Consider the following 7,602-nt stretch of genomic DNA (forward strand, 5'->3'; position numbering starts at 1 on the left):
GTGATATTTGTGTTTCCAGCATTTTGTTATGGGTAGCCAAGGCATCTACTTTGCTTGCTAGTTGTTTAAGTTGTTCGCCAGTGTGTATGTTCTGGTTTAAGAAATCTTTATTGGTTTGTTGTTGGGAAGCTATAAAGTTTTCCATCATGATTTCCAAGTTGGATTTTCTAGGGGTATTATTGTTAGGATTCTGTTTCTGATATCCCGGAGGTATAGATGGGGCTTGATTTGGAGACTGTCCAGGTGCGTATAAAGCATTATTACTCTTATATGAAAAGTTTGGATGGTTCTTCCAATTTGGGTTATAGGTATTCGAATAGGGGCTTCCTTGAGCATAGTTTACTTGCTCTGCTTGGATTCCAGTCAAGAGTTGACATTCCGCAGGAGTGTGGCCTTGGATTCCACAGACCTCGCAATTCTGAGTTATAGCAACCACGGCGGCTGGAGGTGATACATTTAAACTTTCAATTTTTGGACCAAAGCATCCACTTTTGCATTGACGTGATCAAGGTTACTTATCTCGTACATGCCAGTTTTCGGTTGAGGTTTTTCCACCGTTGTTCGTTCGGTTCCCCACTGATAGTGGTTTTGGGCCATGCTCTCGATAAGCTGGTAAGCATCAACATAGGGTTTGTTCATTAGTGCACCACCTGCAGCGGCGTCTATTGTTAACCTTGTGTTGTATAAGAGACCATTATAAAATGTGTGAATTACTAACCAGTCTTCCAAACCATGGTGTGGGCAAAGTCTCATCATGTCTTTGTATCTTTCCCATGCTTCGAAAAGAGACTCGTTGTCTTTCTGTTTAAATCCGTTTATCTGGGCTCTTAACATAGCTGTTTTGCTTGGCGGAAAATATCGGGCAAGAAAAACTTTCTTCAACTCGTTCCATGTGGTGACTGAGTTGGAAGGAAGTGATTGAAGCCATCTTCTAGCGCTATCTCTTAATGAGAAAGGAAAAAGACGAAGTCGAATTGCCTCTGAAGTGACACCATTAGCTTTAACAGTATCAGCGTATTGGACAAATACGGATAAATGAAGGTTTGGATCTTCGGTAAGATTTCCAGAGAATTGGTTCTGTTGCACAGCCTGCAACAGCGAAGGTTTAAGTTCAAAGTTGTTTGCTTCGATCGCGGGCGGAGCAATACTTGAATGCGGTTCATCTTGCGATGGAGCGGCGTAATCTCTAAGAGCACGAGCTGGTTCTGCCATCTCGGGTATCGAAGGAAAAATGTTTTTGAAATCAGGGAGGTCTACAGGAGGGAGATTGTTCGCAGCACGATATTCCCGAATTCGTCGTAAGACTCGGAGATATAGTTCGATATCGTTGATTCGTAAATAGAGCGGTTCGCCTTGTGAGCGAGTGCGTGGCATACAAATCAACGAAAGAAAGAAAATAGAAGAAAAAGAAACCTTAGTCTCTACAGCGTAACGGAAGAGTTACGATATCGATTGAATAAAAGTCCCCGGCAACGGCGCCAAAAACTTGGTCGCTCGACTGGGTGAGTCGAGAATGGGATACAAACTGCAAGTGCACAGTTCTATCGCGTAGTTTTAAAAGATATCGATCCCACAGGGACTTATGAATCGATATACCGTTATCTAAGGTTACTACGTAAATCTAAGGTGAAAATGTTTGATTGTTTGGGGAAAAACTAAGAGCTAAACTAATATCTAGATTAAATATAAATGAAACGGATATCGGTATGTAGTTCGTCAAAACTAGGGAATCAAGTCTTTGTCGGTTTCTTGGTTTTAAAATGAATCGTTTCGGTTAACTTTATTGGTTAAAGGTTTTATCTCAAACTCTCGCTCTGTTGAATAAACCATGATTTTATATTAATGTAGCTGTCACTTATAATTAAGTCAAAAACCATATTTTGAAAACAATAAAGTTGCAGAAACTCCTTTTAAGAAAATACTGACCGTTTTAAACACCCTTATCTCAAACTCTCGCTCTGTTGACTTAGGTTATATAATCAAATCCAAATGCTTAACTCTCGTCCTCACATTCAATCTTTAAAAATACTTTTTGGAAAAGGTCAGAATTTAATTAACTCTAAAACTTGCTCTCGCCCTGATCTAGAATTAATGCCTAACTTACACTGTCCAGTTAAAATCTCAAACTCTCGCTCTATTGATTTTAACTTCTTTATGTCTTTTACTTTTGTAAAAAATCTTGTTATTAAACCTGTAAGTTGAGACCGTAAAAAGATTGATTTTGATTTTAAGTTTAGATAGACCTGACTCAGTCTTGATCCCTTATTCTGCTTACTTTACATACCGATACCTAGGCGAATTAGCCAGACATGCTAAATAAACAAGAATACATATCATGCATAAACAGACTCATTCCAGGCAGATAATATAGATAAATGATAAAACAAAATATTAAATAACGATTAAAGAACCTGAATGCGTAATACAATAGTCTTGAACACTCCACCACAAGCCGGTAGGATTTGTTCTTGGATTCTTCAATTAAACAGTAAATTAAATCAAGGAAATAAAACTAGAATATAACGTAAGGTTAAATCCAGTATAAAGTTGCACAATAGTTTCCGGTGTAGAAACTATTATGCGAAAAATATCTAAAAGCTAAAACGGGAAAGGTAAATTTGCAAGGGAAAAAGAATGTAAAGCTTGCAAAAGAAATAAATAAAATAAACAATGCTGGAAAAGAAAAATAAGCAAAAGCTAAAACAGAAGGTTTGAACAGCTTCGGCAGAGTAGACGGCAAAAGAGGGGAGAGGAAGCGGATCCCTTTTAGGTTTCTAATGTAGCTATTTATAGTAGTGCTTCTAACTGCTTTTTTTGTTTCCCACGAGTCTTCAGCATGGCTAAATACACGGCGCGGGCATAGGACACGAACTCTCTCAACGTCTCTTCAATTCTTCTGAGGGCGTGACTTGCGCCAAAAAGCTAGTGGAATGGTGTGACGCTCGTCACACCATGTGTGACGCTCGTCACAGGGGTGCTTTTGGTGTGACGCTCGTCACAACCCTTGTGACGCCCGTCACAGGCACAACGTGCGCTTTCTTTGGGCTGGGCTTGGTCTTTGATATTTGTTTCCTTTTTACTCCTTTCTACACCTCCTTTTCTTTCCTTTTTCACTCTTGCTTCAAAATGGATACCTGACATAAATAGCAAGGAAATACTGCATAATATCTGATAAAATGAGATAAACTAAAGTAAATGATAATCTAATCTAATTGAATTAAGTCTTAAAATGTGATATAATTTCGTGTTATCAAAGATTCTTTGATCCCGGAATAAAAGGCGAAGATACTAATAAAAATTTCAAGTTCAATGAACATTACCCAAAGCTATTCCATGACAGCCCCACTTTAGAAAAAGAAAATGTAGAATATATCTCTTTGAGAAAGGTTGCTTATGTGATCACCTATCCTCCTTGACTACTCGGGTGTGTTCTTTCCTCTCTCTTCTCTCTCTTATTTTATGTTTGTTTCTTTCATTGAGGACAATGCATATTTTAAGTGTGGGGGAGGGAATACTTTATTTTCTTTGTTTTGTTTTGTTTTTGTTTTCTTTCTAATTTTTTTTTTGCATTTTTGTTGAAAGTTTTAGGCTATAGAATAATTTGAGGTCGAGTTTGCGGAGACTTTGGAAAAATTCACAAGATCGGTATTGTTTTAACACCGTAAGTCTCCTGCATGTGGAAATTGAGTTGAATTTTTATTATGTTTTAGCCTTACATTCTCATCCTCTGACAGCTCTTGAGTAGTTTATTTCAGCAGTCAGCACCATCTCACACACACTCTACGCAGGGAAGCCGGTGAATATAAGTGAGTGTTCCGAAAAAGAAAAAAAAAGAGAAAAAAAATAAAGGAATGCACCTTCTAAGTTTGGTGACCCTCACCCGGTCACTTAACCCAACGGTTGTGGAACCTTCAAAAAAAGTTGGAAATAAGACTCTTTTGTAGTTGGTTCAGCGGTTTCTGGTGCTGAACTTGGTAGGGCGGATTACGGTCCGATCTCCCGCAACTATAATTGAGTAAGCAAAGGGTTATGCCACTTAAGTACTAGAACCCCGTGCAGAAAAGGATCAGAGTCACTAACCGGTCGCCTTGCTATGAGTGTGTGGAGATAACGGGCTTAATGTGATTGCGCCTGAATGAAAAAGAGCAAAAAGAAGGATGAGTAAGTTAGGCTTTAACATAATAACATGATTCGAGTTGATTTGTGTATTCAGGAGGTCTATGTTTGCATAACTGTGGATTAGTGTTCTTACAATGTCCTTAGTGTGCAAGATTAGTACCTATCGAAGCAAACTTAACCGAAGATGACTTGTAGCCCAGAATGAGTAACCGTTGATGTGTCTGTGTTTTGTTTTGTTTTTCATTTTGCTTGGAGTGTAAAAGTTCAAGTGTGGGGGAATTTGATCAGTGCATTTTGATGCACGTTCTTTCATGTTTGTACTTAAGCATTTCTTCGGTTTGCTTTGATTATTTTTATGTTTTAATGTGTTTTCATAATTTATGTTATTTTTGCACTTATTTAATTTTCGTATTTAATTTTCAGCATTAGCAGCTTTCGCGAGAAAAATCATATCTTGAGCTAGGAGTATCGGATTGAGACGTGCTACCAGTCGATGGAAAGCTAAGAAAAAAATCTACAACTTTTGTTCAGAAGTAGAGAGCTGAATCAGACTGTAACAGGGCCAGAAAATTCGTTGAAGTTGCAACATTAGTTTTATTTAAGTTTTGGGTCATTAGTTTTGGGCTTGAGTTATGTTTTCGATCCAGTTGGGTTGTAAACCAAATTCCTTGTTTTCCATATACCTAGTAGCTGCATAACAGGAGGGAAAACACTATTCACGAAATACTTGAAAGCTTTGGCAAGAATTCTCATGAAGAACTAATCGATCCAAACAATTTGCTGTATTCGGGTTCCGATACCTTGAGATTTTAGTAATTCTTATTCAGGTTTTTTATTCCTTTCAATATTAATATATGTATTTTGTTTGCTTAATCCGATTTACATATGTTATATTGATTTAATCCGATTGATTGTGTGATCCTAACTATAGTCACGATTTCGTTTGCTTAATTCGTTATCGAGTCCGTTTAATTCATGTTTGCTTAATGCATGAAACTTAATCCCGTTTGCTTAAATCGGATAATAGGAACATACAACTTATACTATCAATTGTGCTTGTCAGTTGATATTATAATCGAATAAGAATAGTTAATCTGCGGTTGGAATTACGATAGTCGATGATAGGCAAAGACCGAATCAGTAAATTGTTGCTACAACTTATTTCAATAATCACTTATTTTAATCTATTTTTTTTATTGAATCCTAAACCAACCAAAACCCCATTAATTGTTACTATCATTGGTTAATTCATTCAAGAATCCTTGTGAGAACGATAATCCGAGTCAATTTGTCGCTAACTACGTTTTGTAAAAAATACTCGTTTTTGATCCGCGCGCGACAGCGGATCAGAGACCCATACGGTGAAAGATACCATGAGTGGGTTAGAGGCCCATACGGGTGACGGTCGCTTGAACTGGGGATTAAGCCTCATAAAGGACCCAATATCCACCGTGAATGTCGAATCATACGAGCATGCGTGAACCGAGTCTAGCTTAGACGTAAGTCCGTTAGAGGATTGATGTTTCGGGAATCTGAATAGTGATTTACAAATAATATTTAATTTTAATTTACAAATTCAATCCTATGCATTCGGTTTTTGGAAAAGGGCATTCAAACATATACAATAATATTTAATTTTAATTTACAAATTTCAAAATTTTAATGGATTTGCAGTTTTTATTAAATCCGTTTAAATTTGAAAATTAATCACATTGTCACGTCTTAATTTTTTTTTATTTTATACATGTTTGTACTTTCATTCCACTCAAATTACACTCCACCGTTTCTTAACCTACCTATTACTATAATTATTCATTCCCTGATCAAATTATTAATCATGCAAATCAAACTTAGAAGCTAACAAAACCACACAAACTATATTATGATGCAACTTGTGTTGAGTATTTCTTGTGCGTATAGTAATGATTCAAACCAGCAAAAGATCATAACACTTTCTGCATGCCCCAATGATATCTTCCCTTTTTTCAAAACAATACAGCTTAAATTCACTCCTAATGAGTAATTAGATTTAAAATAAATTTAATAGTAAAACACTTTGCTTTGTATTTAAGGGATATAGTTGGTACCCAATGAATTCCTTCCAACAAAACCAGCTACAAAACAAAGATTAACTCAATTGTTAGATCATCAACATAGGTCCCACATCTAAACAAATGGAAATTTTATTACCAAATCTTGTTAAACATAATCGATATGAAGTATATATAATATAAGGTCCATTTTTATTCAAGAGTTTTCCATTTTGATGTCATAGCCAACAACTTTCACAAATGAATATTGAAATATTTGGATTTAATTAATCTATACACGTTAAGTGTAAATAATTTGTAGACGATTAGTCAATCAGAATAGTTAGATTATTAGATTTAATTGGTGTTTGATGTTAAATTGGTTTTATTACCAAATGCATGAAGATGTTTAAACCTTTAAAAAACATGAACTCTCGTATTATAGGAAATAATGCCGGATATAGCTTGATTTCATAATTTTCATTCTCAGAGTTGTTCCAGATGCTTTCAATCTTATCATAATCAGCTTAATTATTTTTAAATATATTAGGAGACTCTTAAGTAGACATGACAACGAAGTGAGTCAGAGACGATTTTTATTTCCCCAAATCCAAGTTCGAATCCCCAAACAATCTCCGTTCTCCGTCTCAAATCCAAACGGGGATGAAGAATTAAAATCCAAACTCGTCTCAAACGGGTTCGGGTTGAGTTTGGGTGTCCCCGCTCCGTCACCATTCATTTAGTGGAATCAATTTTTTTATATATAAATATTTATTTTTTCCAAAATAAAACTACATTACAAATAATAAAATAAAACAATCTAAAAAAATTCCATTTATACATTTCAAGTATTTTAAATAATAAATTCAAATTAAAATATCACAACGTTGACCACATATTTAATATTCTAAATTATTAAAAATAAATAATAATGTACATAATGAAATAAACGGGGTGGGTACTAGTGTCCCCATTACCCGATCCGTCCCCATATTTTATAATTGGGGAAAACCCAAATTCATTCAAAACGAGTTTTCACCGTCAACTTCGGGGCGAGTTCGGATGGGTACCCGCAGGTATGAGTTATGTTTATGTTGCCATGCCTACTGTTAAGAATTGTAAATTGGATGATTGGATGAGTTCTAACTAATTCTATAACAGAATGTTGAGCCAAAATTAAATTGAAGTATAGTTTATTTGTTTCACTTCAAAAGAAAATTCGTTAGTTAATATCTTCCTTATTGTTATATTTTGTAAAAAGTTTGACTCATAGTAAAGAAATTTGTTAGTAACTATGATTATTATTATTATTATTATTATTATTATTATTATTATTATTATTATTATTATTATTATTATTATTTTTTGTATACTTTGGCTCAAATTGCTAACAACCGAAAAGAATATGTATCATCGGACTAAGTGACTGGTGATGGTCACCTAACTTAGAAGT

General features: G+C 35.3%; 1 pseudogene; it reads left to right on the forward strand.

Annotated features, from left to right (window-relative positions):
* The first annotated feature begins 727 nt into the window (after window positions 1-727).
* On the forward strand, window positions 728-827 carry LOC127133824 (uncharacterized; annotated as a pseudogene).
* The last annotated feature ends 6,775 nt before the right edge of the window (window positions 828-7,602 follow it).

The sequence above is a fragment of the Lathyrus oleraceus genome, chromosome 3 (genome assembly GCF_024323335.1).
Source record: "Lathyrus oleraceus cultivar Zhongwan6 chromosome 3, CAAS_Psat_ZW6_1.0, whole genome shotgun sequence".
In the NCBI taxonomy this organism is placed as follows: domain Eukaryota; kingdom Viridiplantae; phylum Streptophyta; class Magnoliopsida; order Fabales; family Fabaceae; genus Lathyrus; species Lathyrus oleraceus.